Raw genomic sequence first — 23,519 nt, forward strand, 5'->3', positions numbered from 1 at the left:
ACTGCTTGGCTTCAAATATTGTACACACTGCACCAACTCTAGTTGGTCTGGCTTCTGGGATACACAGACATACTTATCAAAAGGTAGTAACCCAACAAATGAAATAAATGTGATTTGTCTTTCTGTAACATCAAAATAGTTTATATAAATATTTATAAAAATATGTGAAGAAGAACCAAATCACAAAGTTACTGATATAGGGCAATGAAGATGGGAAACAGAAACAGGAAAGGATATTTCTTGGCACATTGAGTCCTGCAAAACATATAAACAAGGTTCTGCAATCTAATGTTAGAACCCCAAATGAATTTATCCCTGAATAGTAAGAATTAATCAAGATCCATTGGTACTTCTAAAACGGGTGCGAGTTTCACTTGATAGCCATTCTCAATTCTTCTAAACAATGACTAAGTCATTTGAACACTATCCTTTCAGAACATAATACCCTGATGTCTTATCCACAGATGTTAACCAAGTTTGGGTAAGAATAAACCCTGAACAATCAGTTATCATGTCCTTTACTTTATTTTGCTTTATTCCTGAAATATGTCCTTATTAATTGGTGTGTATTTCAGCGAGTTCATGAACAAGTAAGTAGAGTGCAAGGACTTGACAGCTTCTAAAGACAAATTAAGTTTTTTTGCCTTTGAAGTTCTCTGGTATTCCCTACATGCAAATTCAGAAATATAAGGTAAAATATTCACACCCAGGGAGTAACAATCCTTAAATCTTATACTCCGCTGTATACTAAACTATTTTGTAATTATGAACTAAATGAGATGTTTAAGAAATTGCCTCAAAAACAATAAAGGAGGTATTATTTATTTTCTTTCTAACTCAATTTCTTCTGCTCATTGAGAATACTATTTTTTTTTTTTTAGGCTAAGTTACAGTGATGTACAAAAATGAACTAACTCCTACTAAGTTTATTTACTCCCAGATAGAACTATGATTCTTAGAGTCAGTGTGAAACTGTTTAGTGTACCAACACACTAGCTGCACAGGGTAGTTTATACCACATCAATCATTACCCGTCAGTGTACAACATCTGTTTATGTATACATAATGTTTAAAGCACTTGCTTGCCCCCAAAGCATAATATCACTTGATCTGTGAGATTTCCTGGAAACATCATGGAGTAAAAATACCAGTACATTGAAGGCAATAGCAAGGATTATAGGCTATAACAAATCACCAATAAATAGGTTTTTATTTCATAATACGAGATTTAAATTGAAATTCTCTGCATAGAGTATTGTGCCAGTCAACCATGTACAGCTCCATTTCTCATATTTAATTTTATAATTATGAATTTGTTTCAGAATAAAATAGTAAAGTATATTAATTCATAAGTTATTTCAGAAAGAAGGAAATTACATATAAATATACTAAAATAGTATTTTTGGAAAAAACATAAGCTCTTGGCTTAGAACAAAAGGTTACCTTCTTCCTTTTTAATACATAATATCTTGTAATTTGGGATATATTTTCAGTCATGATCAATTATTATGATAATTCCTCTTTTACATTTCACATACTTTTCTTATTTATTGATTGATTTATTCTCACTGAGGACATTTTTTGCATTTATCTTCAGCTAGAGCGAGAGGGAGAAAGGGGAGGAGAGAGAGAGAGAAACATCGATGTGAGAGAGACACATCATCAACTGGTTGCCACCCACACCACCCCAACCGGGGCCAGGGACAAACCGCAACCAAGGTACATGTCCCTAGCAGGAACCGAACCCAGGACTCTCCGGTCCACAGTCTGATGCTCTAACCGCTGGGCCAAACCGGCCAGGGCAATTTTTTTTGTTTTTTATCCTCTCTTGAGGACATTTTTGCATTTATCTTCAGATAGAGTGGGAGAGAGGGACAGGAGGGAAGAAAGAGAAACATCGATGTCAGAGAGACACATCCACTGGCTGCCACCCACATGACCCCAACCGGGTGGGGACAGACTGCAACGGAGGTACGTGCCCTTAGGGGGAACCGAACCCGAGACTCTCTGGTCCGTGAGCCGATGTTCAAATCATTGAGCCACACTGGCCAGGGCTCACATACTTTTCTTTATATGCACAGCTGGTAAGACAGTGACATGGTCTCCTGGCATCATGTTACTCCTCAAACAGAGCATATCAGTCATACCTTGTTATTTTCATCAGGACAAGTGTGTATATTTTCTGTAATTTATTTCGCTTGCAAGTGGGATTGATGAGGTCTTTCTCTCTCTCTCTCTCCCCCTCTGTCTGTCTCTCTTTCTCTCTCTCTCTCTCTGTCTGGGCTGCTCCCAGGGCCTGGTCAAAATATGCCACCACAGTAGGGGTCAATCACCTTCCTTTCCTGCTGGGGACAAAGCTTCAGTGTAGGAACTGCCCACCGTGATTTCCGCCTGCAGCTGTTTAACCTCTGGCTCCTAGCTTCCCTCTCCGCAGTTCCTTCCACTGCTCTCGCTTGGCAAAGTAATCAGAATACACCGCCTTCTCAGAAGAATGCCAGTCACCTGAGCACCTCTCAGGAACCTTGTAACACTCACATCTCTCACAGGAGGTGCCCCCAGGAGAGTCAGGGAAGAGGTATGGCTGAGGGTGCTGCTGGTGCCAGAATTCTTCCCCCGCCTCCCTCAGCAGCTGGGTGGCCTTCACCATATCCTTTGCATCCTTATGCTCTTCAAACCTAACTCTTGTCAAACAAGCCAAGTACTGGTATATGTCCCTGTGGATGCTCCATGACTCCAGGGGGCGCAGCTCTTGCTTGTAAAGCCGTAACATCTGCTGGTAGGTCAGGGCGACTACTGGCCCCAGAAGTGCCAGGCCTGCCCACCCACCCTCAGCGGCCACTGGGCTCCCAGCAACGGAAGGTCCATGGTACAAAATGTTCTAAGAAAGAAGTCTTCATTGGCAATTTTCTTCTTCTAGGAACTTCTAAACACAGTGATAGTTATACTGATGGTAAAATGTGTTAGCATTTAATAGCAAGTCATTCTCAAAGGAAGGATGTAAGGATGATTTATAATGACAGCTATAATATGAGGGATAATATATTGTTTAGCACGTTACACTTGAGTGAAAAAGAATTACAATATGGGCAAACATACTTAAGCTAAATAGTGTTTACACAGCAGAAGACGAGCCATCTGCAATATTCCTTCTGTACCTTTTGCTTGTATCAATCCTATAAATAGGATTTTAAACTCTGCTATTCTCAACCCACGCACTCTTCTACAACTTGGTATATGGTTCCTAGTCCTCATTATTCTCTTGCCTGTTCCTGTTCTAATGGCATCGTGGCTGCATCTGCCATTTATTCTTCAGACCTTTGTTCTGATTCCCACACATGGTGAAATTCCTCTCAAGCAGTAACCCTGAGAGTCAAAGCGACATCATTTTATCACTTGTCATCTTCTCCTACAAAATATTATATGTCACTGTACTTAAATGAGTAAACTACCTGTCACAAGATTATTTTGGTTAATGCTAATTGCAAATATGGCTCCAAAGTCAAGGACTGAATTAGAGAGTCATACGTCCAAGGATAGTTTGGGTTTCTTTATGTCGTTTTTCATTCTGAAATGTCTACATTGCTCTGCTCTCCTTATTGATTCCCAATCTCTCCACCTCTTAAGTTTGATCTTCTTTTTATCAGCAGTTTTATAAATGCAAAGTGTTCCTTTTACCTCTCACTCTCTAATGTCCTCCCATCTTTCATCTTTCCTTTTCCTACAGTTTTGCCATACTTGATTGATTTCTTCATAAAATTCTGTGTAGATTTTCTTTTTTTAATTTCTATATTTTACAAATAATATTTGCTGTAATTTTATGTCAGCCTAGCCATCCGATTAGTCACATGCATGTTTAGGTTGATTTAGTCCTAATATACTATGCAGGTTATAATGAAAATCAATTTTAAGATAAATTAACAGCAAGATACAGAAAAGTTCCATATCAATAATTCAATAGTTGTTCATGGATTTATTTGAGCAATATGATTATTTCACAGATTTAGGAAAGTCTGTGTTGCTTAAAGATTAACAGATTAGAGAAATGTTGTTGAAGGAAGCTGAATTCTGAAAAGATAGTAAAGGAGTTGTCAAAACTAAATGAGACAATGTGTTTGGCCACTCAGTTATTGTCATTTAATTATAAGTCTGAAATCTGAATTGGAATGACATGGTCATGTGATACCCACACTTCTTTTGGTACAAACTTACGGTCTTAAAAGCTTCAAGGTGCCTGTTTTCTTCAGCTGGAACTAAACTGGAGAAACCATATCACAAAAGTGGAATAAATTTATCTCCTGGAAAAATATCATGACTATGTGACAGAATACCCATAACTTATTGCCCGGATAGCATATGAAATAATGGGTCATAATTGCTATTTGCTAATGCATTCAGGAGCTTCATCAGAAACTGGATTTAGGGTGACTAACAGTCCTGAGCAAACTCAGATAGCTGGTCATTCTGCAATGGGGATCTATATATTCTTGAAATTCTATCTCTTTTCTTGTATATGAAACTGAGCTGTGTGCAGAATATACCATTCCTTCAATTATTAACCCTGCATATGTTTCATTTATATGGAACTTACACGTAGACTTATGCCCATCGAGAGAGTGAATTTCCTTTCCTTATTTCAATTCCTCACCTATTGGGCTCTGTATTGCAGGCTAAGGAGCTTTCCTCGGACCTACTGCTCCTGGGAGAGAGGCCAAATTAGAATGAAACAAAGCCAAACTAATCATTCAATTAAAAATTACAATCAGTGATTCAGTTAAATCTGTTAGACACCATCACTTACCAGTGGGTGTAAGTTCACAGTTTTTAAATGGTAGTTTAAAGTTGTATTGATTTAATCTAAAGATTTAAATTTAAAACAATTTTATTTCTCCATACTGTTTAACTGCTTGGAGCTAGAAATAGCTTTGCATTCATTCAGACACTAAACAAATATTTGCTGAGTGCTCACATGGAATTTAAACTCTTATGAGAAGATTAGATAGATGATAGATAGATAGGTAGGTAGATAGATGATAGACAGATAGGTAGATAGGTAGGTAGATAGATGATAGATAGATAGTTAGGTAGATAGATAGATAGATAGATAGATAGATAGATAGATAGATAGATAGATAATGCCCCATACACCTGCCCTACTGCAGAATAAGGGAAGACAAGATAAAGGACCGACCGGAGGGTGCTGATAGGTCATTTTTTAGTGAAGTTCTGAGTATAATGAGAGCTGGGCCATGTAAATATTTGAGGGGAAAAAAAGAATATTTTAGGTCGTAGATAAGTTAGGGCAGTGAGGATGTATCTATAATCCTGACCATGTATAGTATAGTCACCAGACTGCAATCAGTCAAAATGGTCATCATTCTCAAAAGTCGGCCAGCTGGCCTTCTGCCTTCAGCCGATTTAAATCCTCCTCTTTCTTTAAAATACTCAACACTTTCCTTCAGAATCTGGTCATTCTCCCACTCTTTATTTCCCACATTTGAATCAGCTGTAAATTTAATTTTTAAACGTTTTAAATTCCCTTTGCCATAGTGCTTGTATCTGTTCCTGTCCACTTGTCACACCAGATGGTGAGCTCACCACTCCCCTTCCCAAGCCTCTGCATGTCTCTCCATCACCGTCACGGTGAACAACATAATTTCCAGTTCTGAAGGTTGAAATCATGACATCATCTTCACTCTTCTGATGACATCTCTCCTCTCATGTTAGCAATCCAAATGCATTTCTATGGCTCTACATTTTACAGAAGCATTACTTACTCGCTGGCTAGAAGCCAATCTTTTTCAAGTTTTTTTAGAAAATTCCTTCAAGAATTACATTTTACTTATTCATATATTAGGTTATAAAATCTATCACAATCTCAGTGAAGTTAAGTAAGGTTTTTATAGTAAGCAATGCCTTGCCAAAGGGTGATTGGCATGGTTCATTATCATCAGTGATTCCCCTTGGTACCAATCAGTTCATACAAACCTTGAAATTTGGGGGAGTGTTTTCTTAAAGGTTCATTCAATGAGAAAAGTCTAGAAAAAATAATAATGAAAATATTATATAATATTATTTTAACTCTAGTAAATAAAACATTTCCACACATAGGTTATTATATTGTATTCCACAACTCTGTGAGAAGAACAGAGTTCACTGAGGGCCCTGCCAGTTCAGCTGGAAAATTATTTGATCATTGAAGTTATAAATTTTAAAAAATCATTGAAAGCTCTATTTAAATATATCTGCATCAACATTTACCTGAGCTTAATCTTCACTTTTATTTTCTCTTTGTGATCCATTTTGGATTCTCTTTCCTTTTCAACCCCATGTGCTTACAGATGCTTATCTCCAGAGAACCATAATGACTCTTCCAACAAAGGCAGTTTGTTGCTTGACTTTTTCTTTGCTGAAACCCAGTCAGTGGCTCTGATGACATACAGTCTGCTTGTCAGCTTTCATCATGAATCCGAAGAAAACTGAACTTATTGGGGTTGAGCCTCCAGCACTACCTGTGCCTCTCATTTGGGCCATTTTTCGCGAGGTTCGGCAGAGGGCTTAGTCTTCCATCATGTAGCTCGCTGACAGCGAGGGAAGGGAGCCGATGCGCTTTTAGGTACCACTCTGCAGACTGCTATATTGCAAAATAAACAAACAATATATTTTTAGGGCACCACCTGCAGCAAGCAGCTGTACCAAACAGAGCAGAACCACGAAGGATGTGATTTGTTCCATTTAACATGAAGCCTTGAGATTTGAGAAGAGAGGGAGGAGAAGGTTCTGTGTATACAACCCACACATCCGCAATTTAAACTGAAGCTGATTTTCTGTCTTTTTTAGATTGGAATTGAGGTATCATTATATCTCTCCTCCTTTCCCACCCCACAACCTCTGACTGAAAACAATTCTATTATTGGGGTTATACTGTTAACTGAGAAAATCATTTTTCTCTGCCAATAAACTTCCTTTTCCATTCAAGGGCAATTTTCTCTCATAGCAACCTATATTTAAATGCCAACATCTGCTATATCTAAGCTGCATATAAAATGGTGTCTGGCATTTACATGATGCCAGTGACATGATTAGAGAAACCCATATACTTGGCTTACATAGACTTTTCTTCTTATCTTATAGCTTTCATCTATTTCAGTCCATTTAAGGATCTGTTTGACTTTCTAAATGTGCCATGCAAGTCCAAAACACTCTGAAAGTTGAACTTTTAGCTCTTATTCCGATTGACCATCAGTTCTTGCATTAACTCCTGCCTTTCCAGACACCAAAGCTGTCTCAGTACCTAGAACTGTGAGGCCAGTGCAAGGGATCTTTTAAGTACTTTAAATTTTTTTCTCTAAATTTAAAAATCTCATTCTCTTAATGGTTATTGATTCTGACCTTACAAACCAGTCACCATTTCATTTTGAGTTCTTCTAGGTGTGCTTGGATAAATATAATTAAATTATAGATGACTTTGGAGGTGATTCAAGTAGTTACAAATTGAGGTCATTTTAAGTACAAAGAGGGACAGTTACCTTTAATATTCGATTGGCCACCAAGAACAATACAATATTTTGCTTTTTCTTGATAATGAACATTTTAAAAAGAGAGAAAACTGGTTTAAACATTTAAGAGGTGTGCTAGAATGTCATTCTTAATGCCTTTACACTAACTAGATTTTTACTCTGAAAGAGCAGAGTTCTTTGACCACCTTTTTGTGCCTCATTAACACTTTTTGGTGGGACATTTGGCTCTCAGACTCAGAGAAGTGAGATGAAAGAATTATGTCTTCAATGATGCATGCCTCCAGCTCATAAAGGAAATCAAATCCTTTGAGTTAGGAAACCAAGTTTCCTCCATTATTTTCACCTTCATCATTAAGATGATGGTTTCTAAGAATATTAGGCACAAACTACATTCCTGTCAAAGTAGTCTCCAGGAGTATTGAATGTGAGAACTGCTTTCATCTCTTTCACCTTTACAACATTTTATTTTCTATTTTTGAAAGTATTATAGATGTCCCCTTTTCCCCCCATCGGCCCCCTCCTTTCCACTCCCACCCCCCTCCTGCCTTCCCCAGCCTCCTGTCCATGTTAATTGGTTGTGCATATATGCATATATAAGTTCTTTGGTTTCTCTCTTCCTCCACCCCCACCTCCCATCCCTTTGAGGTTTGTCAGTCTTCTACTACTTCCATGACTCTGTATCTCTTTTGGTGGACAGTTTATTTTGTTCATTATGTTCTACAAATAAGTGAGATCATTTGGTACTTTTTTTCTCTGTCTGGCTTATTTCACTTCACATAATAATTTCCAGGTTCCTTCATGTCGTCTCAAAGGGTAAGAGATCTCTCTCTCCTACAGCTGCATAGTTTTCCATTGTATAAATGTATCACAACTTTTTTATCCACTCATCTACTGCTGGGCACTTGGGCTGTTTCCAGATCTTAGCTATTATAGATAGCGCTGCTATGAACATAGGGGTGCACATATTCTTCCTGATTGGTGTCTCAGGCTTCTTAGGATATATTCCTAGAAGTGGGGTCACTGGGTCAAATGGCAGTTCCATTTTTAATTATCATATATAGCAGATTTTCACTGATACATTGTCGAGGGCAAGACAAACAAAGAAGAATTAATAAATGGGACTACATCAAACTAAAAAGCTTCTGCAAAGCAAAAAAAAAAAAAAAAAATCCAACATCAAAATGAAAAGTGAACCCACTCTCTGGGAGAACATATTCACCAATGATACATCAAATAAGGGGTTAATATCCAAAATATATAGAGTACTCATACAACTCAGCAAAAGGAAGACAAAAATCCAATTAAAAATGGGCAGAGGACCTGAATAGACACCTCTCCAAACCAGACATACAAATGACCAGAAGACACATAAAAAATGCTCAACATCTCTAGTCATCAGAAAGATGCAAATTAAAAGAACTAGGAGAATTCACCTCACACCTGCCAGAATGGCTGCCATCAATAAATCATCAAACCACAAGTGCTGCCAAGGGTGTGGAGAAAAGGGTATGCTGCTACTCTGCTGGTGGTAATGCAAACTTGTGCAGCCACTATGGAAAACACTATGGTGTTACCTCAAAAAATTAAAAATTGAACTCCCATTTGACCCAGTGATCCCACTTCTAGGAATATACTCTAAGAAGCCTGAAACACCAATCAGAAAGAATATATGTACCCTTATGTTCATAGCAGCACTGTTTACAATAGCTGCGATCTGAAAACAGCCCAAGTGTGTCCCTCAGTAGATGAGTGGCTACAAAAGCTGTGGTACATGTACATGCTGGAGTACTATGCAGCTGTAAGAAAGAAAGATCTGGAAAGTATCATCCTAAGCGAAACAAGCCAAGCAGAGAAAGATAAATATCACATGATCTCACTTATTTCTGGAATATAATGAACTAAACAAACCAATGAACAAAATAGACCCAGAATCATAGAAGTAGGGAACAGAAACAATCCTCAGAAGAGGGGGCTGGCGGGGAGAGATAAACCACAAAACTTTTATGCACATATGCATAACCAATGGACATGGACAACAAAGCTGGGGACGGGGCAGGGAGGTGAGCTTTGGGGGAGAGGTGCCAGTGGGCAAAAAAGGAGAAACATCTGTAACAAAAATAAATTAATAAAGAAAAAATGGGTGGCAAAAGAGAGGGTTCACCATTTCAGATAATTGAAACAGTGTGTGAAAGGTTCAGAGACAAACATTAAGTATCTTCTTTAAGTTTCCTCATCTTCAGTAGACATAACAGTAATATCTACCTTATTTTTGTGTGTGGTAAAAACGCAACATGAAATCTTGCTTCTTAACAACCTTTCAATTGTACAACACAAAAGTTTAACTATATGTACAGGGCTGTGCAGCAGCTCTCTGGACCTTTCATCTTCCTTGACTGAAAGTCTATACTTACTGAACAGTGACTTCGGATTTCTCCCTCCCCCCAAGCCCTTGGTAACATCCTTCTTCTTTCTGCTTCTTTAAGTGTGACTGTATTAGAGCCCTCAAATAAGGGGAATCATTCAGCATTTGTCTCTTTTGTGACTGACTTATTCATATCACTTAGTATAATGTCCAAAGGGTTTATTCATGTTGTTGCATATGGCAGGATTTTCTTTTTTTAAGGCTGAGTAATATTCCACAGTATGTATATACTGTATTTTCTTAATCTATACATCTGTCAATGGACATTTATGTTGTTTCCAACTCTTGACATTGTTAACGTACAATGGAAAATACATTTTAGAAATTCTATTTTAAATTCTTTGGAGAAAATGCCAGAAGTGGGATTTCTGGGTTATGTGGCAGTTAGTTCTATTTTTAATTTTCAAGGAATTTCCATATCGTTATCTAGTATGGCTGTCCCATTTTACATTTTCAATGACAGAATACACGAGTTCCAATTTATCTACCTCCTTACCAACACTTGGTTCTTAAAATTTTATTTTTTCATAGTAGCCATACTGCAGTTAGGAGGTGAGATCTTATTCTGGTTTTAATTTACATTTCCTTGATGATTAGTGACATTGAGCATTTTTTTCATATTCCTGTTATTCATTTGTGTGTCTTTGAAGAAATGTCTATTCAAATGTATTATTCATTTTTAATTGGCTTATCAGTTTTTTTGCTATAGAGTTGTAGGTGTTCATTATGTATTTTAGAAATTAACCACTCATGAGATATAGGGCTTGCAAATATGTTGTTCCATCATGTAAGTTGATTGTTTTCTTTGCTGTGCAGAAGCTTTTCCATTTGGTGTGGCCCCATTTGTCCATTTCTGCGTTTGTGACCTGCGTTTTGGAGTCATTTTCAAGAAATCATGCAAGGATCAATGTTATGAAGTGTTTCCCGTATGTTTTCTTTCAGGAGTTTTCTAGTTTCAGGTCTTGTGTTTAAGTTTTTAATCTATTTTGAGGGTTGTTGATTTGTTTGTTTTATAAACTTAATTATTTTGGATTTTTTAAAAATTTATTTTTATTCTATATTTTTAGGAAGTCATATATTGTAATTTGCTTTTATTTTTTTTAATTTTTTATCCTCACCCGAGGACACTTTTCCATTTTTTGATCAGGTAGAGTGGGAGGGAGAGAGAGAGAGAGAAACATCAATGTGAAAGGGGACACATCAAGTGGCTGCCACCCGCACGAGCCAACCAGGTCCAGGGACAAACTGCAACCAAGGTACACGCCCTTAGCGGGAACCAAACCCGGGTCTCTCTGGACCGCAGGCCAACGCTCTAACCACTCAGCCAAAACGGCCAGGGCTGTAATTTGCTTTTATTAATGGTTAGCACTGCGTTTTGCCCTGCATCCTGAACAAAGCTGTATATAAGCAGTATGTTTAGCATTCTCCTGAATAATGCAGGATGCTTTTAATGCTCTGAGTTTCCCCAAACACCTTATTTTTCTTTACCCCATGATTTGTTGTCAATTATTTTATGTCTACTTTAGTTTTATAACTCTCTGAATTTGCTATTACTTTCATTATTTTAAATTCTTGATGTTTCCCCCCATGTTTTGAAGGACTTTGTATCTTCTATGGCTCTTTCGTATTCCATTCTGGAACCCAGGCCTAGTTCACAGCCCTGTCCTCTTTCCAAATCTTTGTATTGATTCTGGGTACACTCTTTTGTTAATGCCATAAGAAATATGATCTAAATATGAATAACATTTATATATTATTCATTTTCATGGCCAACTATAAAGAAGTAGAAATTTGTTTTACTTAATATCTTTTTATCCTTGCTCCCTAAACACTAAGAACATCACCTTGTTTGATATGTAGATCACACCACTTAACTGTCTTCTAACTCCTTTTCTGGGAAAATAGTATGTTTTTAAAAAAGAACACCTCTTTTGGAATATTGCATTGGCATTTTTCAGATAAATGTCTTTGTGGCCTTTGGCTTATGCTTGCTATAGAATGATATAGTTTTCAAAGAGAGTCATTTTTTTGTTATTCCATTCTGGTTACTCTGTATCTGGCCAAAGCAAATGCGTAGTGTATGTTCGCTGTTGTGATTGCTAGGAATTAAGGGTGGAGATTGAGATAAAAAGGGAAATGAATGCTTGGAAAATATATAATCGGATATAATTTAGGGTCTTTCTAGTTTCTTTGCATATAAGAAAAATCGTATCTGTGTCTTGTATAAACAGGTAAGAAACCAGAAATAGAAATAAAGTCTAGAGAGATCATTGAAATGCAGACTTTGTATCGTGAGCACCAGTGAAGCAGACAAACTTACAGGAAAGAGAAACTAGTGAAAGAAAGGAACAGAAGCAGGAGAAAAATGACATAGGAAAGGCAAGGGAAACGTAAAGAAGAGAGCAAACACTGGAAAATAATATGCATATCCCTCAAAGAAGCTACAATTTAATTCAAATTCCAAATATATAGAAATGGAATGGTGAACAGATTCAGAGAACAAATTATTATGAAGAGCCAGAGAGCTATGATGACTAGTATCATCGAAGAACCAGATACTTAATGAATAGTATCCTGTGCAGGGTGGAAAACATTGTAGTCATAAGTCAGAAAACTTCTTAAAGGCTATTTGAAAGACATGCTGACACCATACACTTGAAAGTCGTCACAGTATTAATGTGTTTACAATCTATAAAAAGGTCATAAGGCTTGACTAGGGGCATAAACATTAAAAATATTTTATTAGCTAAAATTTTAACTTTTAGATTATGTGACATGAAGTTTTTATAATAGAGGCCAATATCTTTTTAAGAACTCATACCTATAGGATATTATTATGGCAGTTCAGTATTAAGTCTCCAGAAGAATTGTGTAAGCAAAAATAGTATTTAAAGTCACTGCAGTCACAAGAGAAAAATACCCTCAATACCTGTTATACAAATACAAACAAAATTTGCTGGCTTGGATAAAATTTTTCCCTTGATATTTGTTTTAAGGACAATATAAATAATGTTCTGTAATATGTATTCCAACTTAAAAGCATGACCATCGGAACTACAAACTGAATGAAACAATGCTTTCCTTAAAAATTGTATGAGGGGAGATTAATGCAACTGCTCCAATCACTGCACACATGGAAGGCCCAACTAAAAGGGTTACCACTGCTTTACTCAGGTCCTGCACTTGACATATCAAACCTCATCTGCCGCGGAGACGGCTCCCACAGAGCTATCCTGTCGAGCTTCCAAAGTTGTGGGCGGTGATAAGTTTTGACTGTGCAGCCAGCATATGTCATGATAAATGTTCAACTCTCTAAGTAAAGAAAATACACACTGTTCTCGGATCAAGATTAGGCTTGATTTCCCACCCACCCTGTTCTTCAAACACATTTTGGAACAAACATAAGTAAATAGTTGACAGGTGAAATATTACCCATGTCATTCATGGAAAGAGAATGAACCATAAAGAGAAAGTGTTAATTCACTACTGCAGTCACATCTCATTAGCAGAACAAAAGGTTCACATGTTCCCATCCCTTTAATGTAGACACAGAGAACAGAAACTTCTGCTCCTGGGGGCGACTAGAGAAGTTTGGATAGTTCAACGTGGGCCCAGTGGGGACTTTTTAATGAGACTTCTGTACATCTCCATGTGCTTTCTATTGGCTGTGTTTAACTAAGTTATCTCTTCATCAAGACTTGAACCTCGTTGTTATTTCTCTGCTGCCCACATATCATCATCTCCTCCACCCAGAGAACTACTTTTCTTGCATAGAATTTATTGAATGAAGGGAGTTAAATAATGCACCTACCAAGCAGATTCCACGTGAAAGGCTCACAGAGGTAAGGACCACATACATAGAAGAGTTTGTGGGGGCTGAGCAGCAGCACATCACCCATTGTAATCAGTCTCTTGGGTGCTTGACCAGTGTGCACACACCAAATATATCCCCCTTCTGTTTTAAACACATAAAGAGCCAACACCAGACTCTATTCAGTCACTTGTGCATACACACTAGCTTTAAACACAGAGACAAAAGGGGTAGCTGTTCTTATATACAACAAGTGGGAAAAAGTCAGTATTCAGAGAGGTCCGATCCAGGACTTGGCAGTAAATGGTGAAGCCCACCCACATGGTTCTGGCTAATGCACATGGGATTCGGAAAGAAATGTAGAAATACTGAGCTCCTTGTAATCCACTAAAAATCACCACATTTTTAAAGGAGAATAGATCCTTTATAAGTGAGTTCATGCTGGATTCATTAAGTTGCAAAACAATAAGTAATAAAGCCTAACAAATTAGGAGTGACCATTTATACCATAAAATATTTTTCTCCCTTGAGTACTCAACTAAAAGTTTGCTTCCTTAGTGATGTAAGGTGATTCAACATATGAATAAAGTTTCAATGTTTCAGGAATATACAATTCCATAAAATTGGTTACACCTGCGATTTGCTGTCATCAAAAGCAATAAGAAAAATAAGTATATCTCTGCTTGAAATTTTGTTTGTATAAATCTGTTGAAAATATTTTACTTTAAAAATGATAAAGTAGCAGTCAACAACCTAACTATTTGTAGTGGAGACTCCTTAGCACCGGGTTTCTCAAAGTGTGGTCCCTGGACCAGGAGCATCAGTAGCATTTGGGAAGCTGTTAAAAATGCAAGTTCTCAGGCCCCAGCCCAGACTACAAAATCAGAAACTGTGATGGAGCCCAGCAGTCGGTCTTAATAGCTCTTCCTGATGACTCTGATGCACACAAAAGTTTGATAACCACTTTCTTAATTAGCAAAACCAATAGCTCTCATCAAACATTATTGTAAAACATTTGAGGAGAGGATGAGTAAAGAGAAATGTTGCAAACCAAATAAAGAATTCATTGAAGAGAACCCAGAATGAAAATCTGACATATCTCATCATTGCAATGGTTTCTTTCAGCCAAGAGAATGAAAATATAAATTCCTCAGTCTAATGCACACAGTTCTGCACAATATGTTCCTATCAATGTCTCCAGCCTCATTCACTAGACAGCCAGTCTCTTAACCAACATTTACTGAATTGCTTCTACATTTGGACACAAGTAAGTAAACAGGGGAAGAAAAATAATGGTATCCAACTGCCATAACCTCAAAGGACAGAAAATCCAACTCCATGGGTCCCACTCCCTGGTGTTTGGAGATTCTGAAACTTGAACAAGCTTCTTCATATTCTAAAACATTATGCTACTTCCCCTCTTTCTTCTCCATCAAGCAGATTCTTAACGATCCTTCCTATAAGAGTCAGCTCAAATAGATCAATTCGCTTCTGACTTCCTCAGTTAAGGTTGGTTGCTGGTTACTGCTTCTTCTAGGCTCTTATAGAGGTGCTGTTGTTGTTGTTTTATTTTTTATTTTTCCTTTTATCTGCACTTACCACAGAGTATTGAAATTCATCTGTTTATAGGCTTAAAATCCACTAGTTTGGAGACTTCTGAAGATGAGAAACTTGAAATTAAATAGATAAGTTTTTGGCATACTTCTCAGATGTCACACAGGTCACTTGAACTAAACATAGAAGGCTACTATGGAGATCTGAGCACCATAAAAGTTCTGCCCATTTTAGTCCCTGTAGAAAGGGGAAGGGTTTTAATTTACTCAAAAAAGGTAGAGAATCATTATAATTAGTAGTAAAAGATACATTAAATATGAAATGTGATTGCTTAATGCAGTGATTTCTCAAAGTTTGATCCATTTGTCATTGTTCAAAACTGAACACTAAAAAATCGCCAACCATATTATATCAGTTTGTTGGCAAGAAGTTGTGCAAAGCAAATGATGTTAGTCATGACACAAACCTAGAACATAGAAACTGGGAGTGATTTTAGAGATTTTTCTGGTCAACCCACTACGAAAGTGAGGTGAGTTCAAAAGTGATGCTTTAAAAAAAAAAAACAACAAAAAAGCAAAATAGGGAGAGCAAAACCAAAACCAAGATGCTATAAAGAGTTAATAGATCCTTGACCAAAGAAACTAGAAACTGTTATAGGAGATAAGGCATGCATGATTTTATTTTTTATTATTATTTTTTTATTATTTTTTTTTAATTGATTGATTTTTGTTACAAATGATTCTCCTTTTTTCCCCCACTGATTCCTCCCTGCCCCTTCCCCAGATTGTTGTCCATGTCCACTGTTCATGCATACATGCATATAAGTTCTGTGGTTCATCCCTCTCTCACCTCCCCACTCCTTAGGGGATTGTCCTCAAACTGTTATGTTCATTATATTCCACAAATCAGTGAGATCATATGAAACTTGTCTTTCTCTGTTTGGCTTGTTTCACTTAGGATGATACTTTCCAGGTCCCTCCATGTAGTCTCAAAGGATAAGAGATCTTTCTTTCTTACCGCTGCGTAGTACTCCATTGTGTATATGTACCACAGCTTTTTAATCCATTCATCTACTGATGGGCACTTGGGCTGTTTCCAGATCTTAGCGATTGTAAATAGTGCTGCTACAAAGATGGGGGTACATATATTCTTTCTCATTGGTGTTTTATGCTTCGTAGGGTATATTCCTAGAAGTGGGATCACTGGGTCAAATGGGAGATCAATTTTTAATTTTTTGAGGTGACACCATATTGTTTTCCATAGTGGCTACACCAGTCTGCATTCCCACCAACAGTGTACTAGAGTCCCCTTTTCTCCACACCCTCGCCAACACTTGTTGTTTGATGATTTGTTGATGGCGGCCATTCTGACAGGTGTGAGGTGATACCTCATTGTTGTTTTGATTTGCATCTCTCTGATGATTAGTGATGATGAACATTTCTTCATATGTCTCTTAGCCATTTGTATGTCCTGTTTGGAGAGGTGTCTATTTAGTTCCTCTGCCCATTTTTTAATTGGATTCTTTGTCTTCCTTTTGTGGAGTTGTATGAGCACTCTATATGTATTGGAAATTAACCCCTTATCTGATATATCATTGGCAATTATGCTCTCCCATACAGTGGGTAGCCTTTCCGTTTTTTTTTTTGTTTGTTTGTTTTTTTGTTTTTTGGTTTTTTTTTGAAATTTTTATTTATTTATTTTTTTGTTACAGATATTTTACCTTTTTACCCCATTGGCACCCCCCACCCCACCCTCCCTCTACCCTGTCCCCGGCTTAGTTGTCCATGTCCATTGGTCATGCATACATGCATATAAGTTCTGTGGTTTATCCCTTCCCACCCCCCCACCCCCCATCCCCTCTTCTGAGGGATGTCAGTCTGTGCCCCACTTCCATGTGTCTGGGTCTACTGTATTCCTCAGACTGTTATGTTCATTATATTCCGTATATAAGTGAGATCATGTGGTATTTGTCCTTCTCTGCTTGGCTTCTTTCACTTAGGATAATACTTTCCAGGTCCCTCCATGTCGTCTCAAAGGATAAGAGATCTTTCTTTCTTACCGCTGCATAGTATTCCATTGTGTATATGTACCACAGCTTTTTGATCCATTCGTCTACTGGTGGACACTTGGGCTGTTTCCAGATCTTAGCTATTGTAAATAGTGCTGCTATGAACATGGGGGTACATATATTCTTCCTGCTTGGTGTTTCAGGCTTCCTAGGGTATATTCCCAGCAGTGGGATCACTGGGTCAAATGGAAGTTCAATATTTAATTTTTTGAGGTAGCACCATATTGTTTTCCATAGCGGCTGCACCAGTCTGCATTCCCACCAGCAGTGTATTAGAGTCCCCTTTTCTCCACACCCTCGCCAACACTTGTTTGATGATTTGTTGATGGCGGCCATTCTGACAGGTGTGAGGTGATACCTCATTGTTGTTTTAATTTGCATCTCTCTGATGATTAGTGATGTTGAGCATTTCTTCATATGTCTCTTGGCCATTTGTATGTCCTGTTTGGAAAGGTGTCTATTCAGCTCCTCTGCCCATTTTTTAATTGGGTTCTTTGTCTTCCTTTTGTGGAGTTGTATGAGCACTCTGTATATATTGGAAATTAACCCCTTATCTGATACATCATTGGCAATGATGTTCTCCCATACAGTGGGTTGCCTTTCCATTTTGATGATTGTTTCTTTTGCTGTGCAGAAGCTTTTTAGTTTGATGTAGTCCCATGTGTTCATTTTCTCCTTTATTTCTGTTGCCTTAGGTGATGTATCAGTGAAAATTCTGCTCCGTATGATGTCCGAAATTTTGTTGCCTACATTTTCTTCTAGAATTTTTATGGATTCACGGGTCACGCTTAAGTCTTTTATCCATTTTGAGTTTATTTTTGTGTATGGTGTAAGTTGATGGTCTAGTTTCATTTTTTTGCATGTAGCTGTCCAATTTTCCCAACACCATTTATTAAAGAGGCTGTCTTTACTCCACTGTATGCTCTTGCCACCTTTGTCAAATATTAATTGAGCGTATTGCCTTGGGTCCATTTCTGGGTTTTCAGTTCTGTTCCACTGGTCTATATGCCTGTTCTTGTGCCAGTACCAGGCTGTTTTGGTTACAGTCGCTTTGTAGTATAACCTGATATCTGGTATTGTGATCCCTCCAACTTTGTTCTTCTTTTTCAAGATTGCTGTGGCTATTCGGGGTCTTTTTTGGTTCCATATGAACTTTTGAAGTATTTGTTCTAGTTCTATGAAATATGTCGTTGGTATTTTGATGGGGATTGCATTGAATCTATAGATTGCTTTGGGTAGTATGGACATTTTAATTATGTTAATTCTTCCAATCCATGAACAGGGTATGTGCTTCCACTTTTTTATATCTTCCTCTATTTCTTTTTTCAATGACCTGTAGTTTTCTGCAAATAGGTCCTTTACTTCTTTGGTTAAGTTTATTCCTAGGTATCGTAATTTTTTTGGAGCGATGGTAAATGGGATTGTTTTTTCCGTTTCTCTTTCTGTGAGCTCATCATTGATGTACAAGAATGCCGTCGATTTCTTGACGTTAATTTTGTATCCTGCTACTTTGCCAAATTCATTTATTAAGTCTAATAGATTTTTGATGGATTCTTTAGGGTTTTCTATGTATAATATCATGTCATCTGCAAATAATGACAGTTTCACTTCCTCCTTTCCAATTTGGATCCCTTTTATTTTTTCTTCACGTCTGATTGCTGTGGCTAAGACTTCCAGTACAATGTTAAATAAGAGTGGCGAAAGTGGACATCCCTGTCTTGTTCCTGTTCTTAATGGAAATGTTTTTAGTTTCTGACCATTGAGTATGATGTTGGCTGTAGGTCTTTCATATATGGCCTTTATTATGTTGAGATATGATCCCTCTATTCCTACATTGCTGAGTGTTTTTATCAGAAATGGATGCTGGATTTTGTCGAATGCTTTTTCAGCATCTATTGATATGATCATGTGGTTTTTATTCTTCATTTTGTTTATGTGGTGTATCACGTTTATTGATTTGCGAATATTGTACCAGCCTTGCATCCCTGGAATGAATCCCACTTGGTCGTGGTGAATAATTTTTTTGATGTATTTCTGGATCCGATTTGCTAGTATTTTGTTCAGGATTTTGGCGTCTATGTTCATCAGGGATATTGGCCTGTAGTTTTCTTTCTTCGTAGTGTCTTTTTCTGATTTTGGAATTAGAATTATGCTGGCCTCATAGAATGTGGTTGGAAGTCTTCCTTCTTCTTGAATTTTTTGAAATAGTTTGAGGAGAATGGGTGTTAGTTCTTTTTTGAATGTTCGGTAAAACTCCCCTGTGAAACCATCTGGGCCTGGGCTTTTGTTTGCTGGGAGAGTCTTGATTACCTCTTCAATTTCCTTAGTTGTTATTGGTCTGTTCAAGTTTTCTATCTCTTCCGGGAATAGTTTTGGGAGACTGTGTGTTTCTAGAAATTTGTCCATTTCGCTGAGATTGTTGAATTTGTTGCCATATAGTTGTTCATAGTAGTTGTTAACGATCTTTTGTATTTCCGTGGTGTTGGTTGTTACTTCTCCTCTTTCATTTCTGATTTTGTGTATTTGGGTTCTCTCTCTTTGTTTCTTGGTGAGTCTAGCTAAGGGTCCATCTATCTTGTTTATCTTTTCGAAAAACCAGCTCTTTGTTTCATTGATCCTTTGAATTGTTTTTTTGGTCTCTATGTCATTTATTTCTGCTCTGATCTTTACTATTTCCTTCCTTCTACTTGCTCTGGGGTTTTCTTTTTGTTTGCTTTCTAATTCTTTAAGCTGTGAGGTTAGACAGTCAATTAGAAATTTTTCTTGTTTTTTGAGGTAGGCCTGTAGTGCTATGAACTTCCCTCTCAGAACTGCTTTCGCTGCATCCCATAGATTTTGTGTTGTTGTGTGTTCATTTTCATTGGTTTCCAGGAAGTTTTTAATTTCTTCCTTGATCTCCTCGGTGACCCATTCATTGTTTAATAACATGCTATTTAGCCTCCATGTGTTGAAATGTCTTTGCATGTTCTTGTTGCAATTGATTTCTAGTTTCATGCCATTGTGATCTGAGAAGATGCTTGATATGATTTCAATCTTCTTGAACTTGTAGAGATTTAGTTTGTGTCCTATCATGTGGTCTATCTTTGAGAATGTCCCATGTGCACTTGAGAAGAATGTGTATTCTGTAGTTTTGGGGTGTAATTCTCTGTAGATATCTATTAAATCCATTTGGTCTAGTGCTTCATTTAGAGTCTCTGTTTCCTTGCTAATTTTTTGCCTAGAGGATCTATCCAGTGCTGTCAACGGGGTGTTGAAGTCCCCTGCTATGATTGTATTGTTGTCGATTTCTCCTTGGAAGTCCTCCAGAAGATTTTTAATATATTTTGGTGCTCCTATATTGGGTGCATATATGTTTATCAAGGTTATATCTTCCTGTTGGATAGATCCTTTCAATATTATGTAGTGGCCGTCTTTGTCTCTAGTTATGGTCTTCATTTTGAAATTTATTTTATCAGATATGAGAATTGCTACCCCAGCTTTTTTTTGCTTTCCATTTGCTTGGAAAATTTTTTTCCATCCCTTCACTTTCAACCTATGTGAGTCTTTTGTTGAGAGGTGGGTCTCTTGTAAACAACATATAGATGAGTCATGCTTTCTTATCCAATCAGCTACTCTGTGTCTCTTTATGGGAGCATTCAATCCATTTACATTTAAGGTGATTATTGATATGTACTTATTTATTGCCATTTTTGTTTAGTGTGGTTCTATTTTTCTTCCCATTTCTACTGCTAATTACAGCAGTCCTTTTAACATTTCTTGCAGTGCTGGTTTGGTGCTAATGTATTCCCTTAGCTTTTTTTTGTCTGGGAAGCTCTTTATTTGATCTTCTATTTTGAATGATAGCCTTGCTGGGTAGAGTAGTCTTGGATTCAGATTCTTGGTTTTCATGACTTTGATTACTTCATGCCATTCTCTTCTGGCCTGTAGTGTTTCTTGTGAGAAGTCAGCTGAGAGCCTTATGGGGTTCCCTTTGTAGGTAACCTGTTGCTTATCTCTTGCTGCTTTTAGGATTCTCTCTTTGTCTTTAATTTGTGGCATTTTAATTACTATGTGTCTTGGTGTGGGCCTGTTTGGGTTCTTCTTACTTGGGACTCTCTGTGCTTCTTGAACTTGAATGCCTTCTTCCTTCACCAAATTAGGGAAGTTTTCTCTCACTATTTTTTTGAATATATTCTCTATCCCTTGCTCCTTTTCTTCTTCTTCGGGGACTCCTATGATGCGAATATTATTACGTTTCCAGGTGTCCCATAGTTCTCTTAAGCTGTCTTCCTGTTTTTTAATAGTTTTTTCCTTTTGTTTTTCTGATTGGTTGATTTTTTCTACCCTGTCTTCTAATTCACTGATCCGGTCCTCAGCTTCCCCTACTCTGCTTTTTAAACCTTCCAATGTGTTTTTCATTTCGGATATGTCATTTTTTATCTCTTCTTGTTGGTTTTTAATTTCCATTTGGCTTATTTTCAGTGTCTCTATGTCCTTACTCATGCTGTTCAGCTTCCTCAAGATCATGGCTCTGAATTCTAGCTCTGTTAACATGCCTAATTGCTCCACATTGATCTCATCTTCGGTGGAGGTGTCTTGCTCTTTCATTTGGCTTCTGTTTCTGTGTTTCACCATTTTAGCTATCACTGTGGGCTTTGGAGCCTGTCAAGTTCTCCCTGTGGGTGTTGGTGTTCTGCTGTTTGTGGCTCCCTCTCCTGTGTTTAGATGAGCGAGGGAGGACCCGCGTTGAACACCACTGTCAAGTCTTACTTTCCTGGTTAAAGTTGCCAGCCCAGGAAATGTACTGTTATCCTCTAGCTTTTTGCCTGGAGGCTAGCAGTCTAGGTTAATTGATCAGTTTTGGGTTGTCAGTTGATTGAAAAACTCCCTCTGGTGCTCAGCCAAGGGGCTTTCAGGAGGGTGGGGCAGATGCTGGTTGTTAGTGAGCCTCAATTAGCACTTCAATGGCCCACAGGGTGGGGTTGGATCTCCGAGGGAGGGGCTGCTGCCTCTCCTCAGAGCCCTGGGAAGGAGCAATGTGGAGAGGTCCCGAGTGGCTGCACTCAGCCAAAGCTCCGAGCGCCCTCCAAACCCCGAGTGTCCCGACACAGTTCCAGTCCAGTCCGCCCTCCCTCCGCCGGAGCCCAAGGTGAGTGGCTGTGGCTGTTTCAGCCTCTGTCCCGGCTGCGCTGCGGGGCCGTCTGGGAGTGTAACCCACGGGCGCCGCTTATAGCTCAGGCCGCTGCCGAGCTGCCGACCGTGCGCTCCCAGCCCCGTCTCGCGCCTTCGCAAGCCTACCGGGATGGAGTCAGTCAGTGTCCCTCGTTGTATGGTCCTCGCAAGCTGCTTTTCTGTTGCTTTTTCCTGTCGATTTGTCTGTGTTATAGTTGTAATTCCAGTTTGGTTCTGGGAGACGGTCTGTGTAGCTCCGTTCACTCCGCCGCCATTTTTCCGCCTTTCCGTTTTGATGATTGTATCTTTCGCTGTGCAGAAGCTTTTGAGTTTGATGTAGTCCCATGTGTTCATTTTCTCCTTTGTTTCTATTGCCTTAGGTGATGTGTCAGTAAAAATTCTGCTGCGTATGATGTCTGAGATTTTGTTGCCCACAGTCTCCTCTAGGATTTTTATGGATTCATGAGTTACATTTAAGTCTTTTATCCATTTTGAGTTTATTTTGGTGTAGGGTGTAAGTTGATGGTCTGGTTTCATTTTTCGGCAAGTAGCTGTCCAATTTTTCCAGCACCATTTATTAAAGAGGCTGTCCTTACTCCACTGTATGCTCTTGCCACCTTTGTCAAATATTAATTGAGCATATTGCCTAGGGTCCATTTCTGGGTTCTCTATTCTGTTCCACTGGTCTATATACCTGTTCTTGTGCCAGTACCAGGCTGTTTTGATTATGGGGCTTTGTAGTATAACCTGAAATCTGGTATTGTGATCCCTCCAACTTTGTTCTTCCTTTTCAAGATTGCTGTGGCTATTCGAGGCCTTTTTTGGTTCCATATGAACTTTTGAAGTAATTGTTCTAATTCTTTGAAGTATGCCGTTGGTATTTTGATGGGGATTGCGTTGAATCTATAGATTCCTTTGGGTAATATGGACATTTTAATGATGTTAATTCTCCCAATCCATGAACAGGGTATGTTCTTCCACTTTTTTACATCTTGC

At 38.1% G+C, this 23,519-nt stretch overlaps 1 protein-coding gene and 1 pseudogene across 1 annotated transcript in view; one reads left to right on the plus strand and one right to left on the minus strand.

Annotated features, from left to right (window-relative positions):
- NKAIN2 (sodium/potassium transporting ATPase interacting 2) overlaps positions 1–23,519 on the plus strand; it is a 502,753-nt gene that overhangs the window by 360,665 nt on the left and 118,569 nt on the right. The gene's annotated exons all lie outside the window — the stretch shown is intronic.
- LOC118621258 lies at positions 534–6,531 on the minus strand (annotated as a pseudogene).

The sequence above is a fragment of the Molossus molossus genome, unplaced genomic scaffold, assembly GCF_014108415.1.
Source record: "Molossus molossus isolate mMolMol1 unplaced genomic scaffold, mMolMol1.p scaffold_m16_p_8, whole genome shotgun sequence".
In the NCBI taxonomy this organism is placed as follows: domain Eukaryota; kingdom Metazoa; phylum Chordata; class Mammalia; order Chiroptera; family Molossidae; genus Molossus; species Molossus molossus.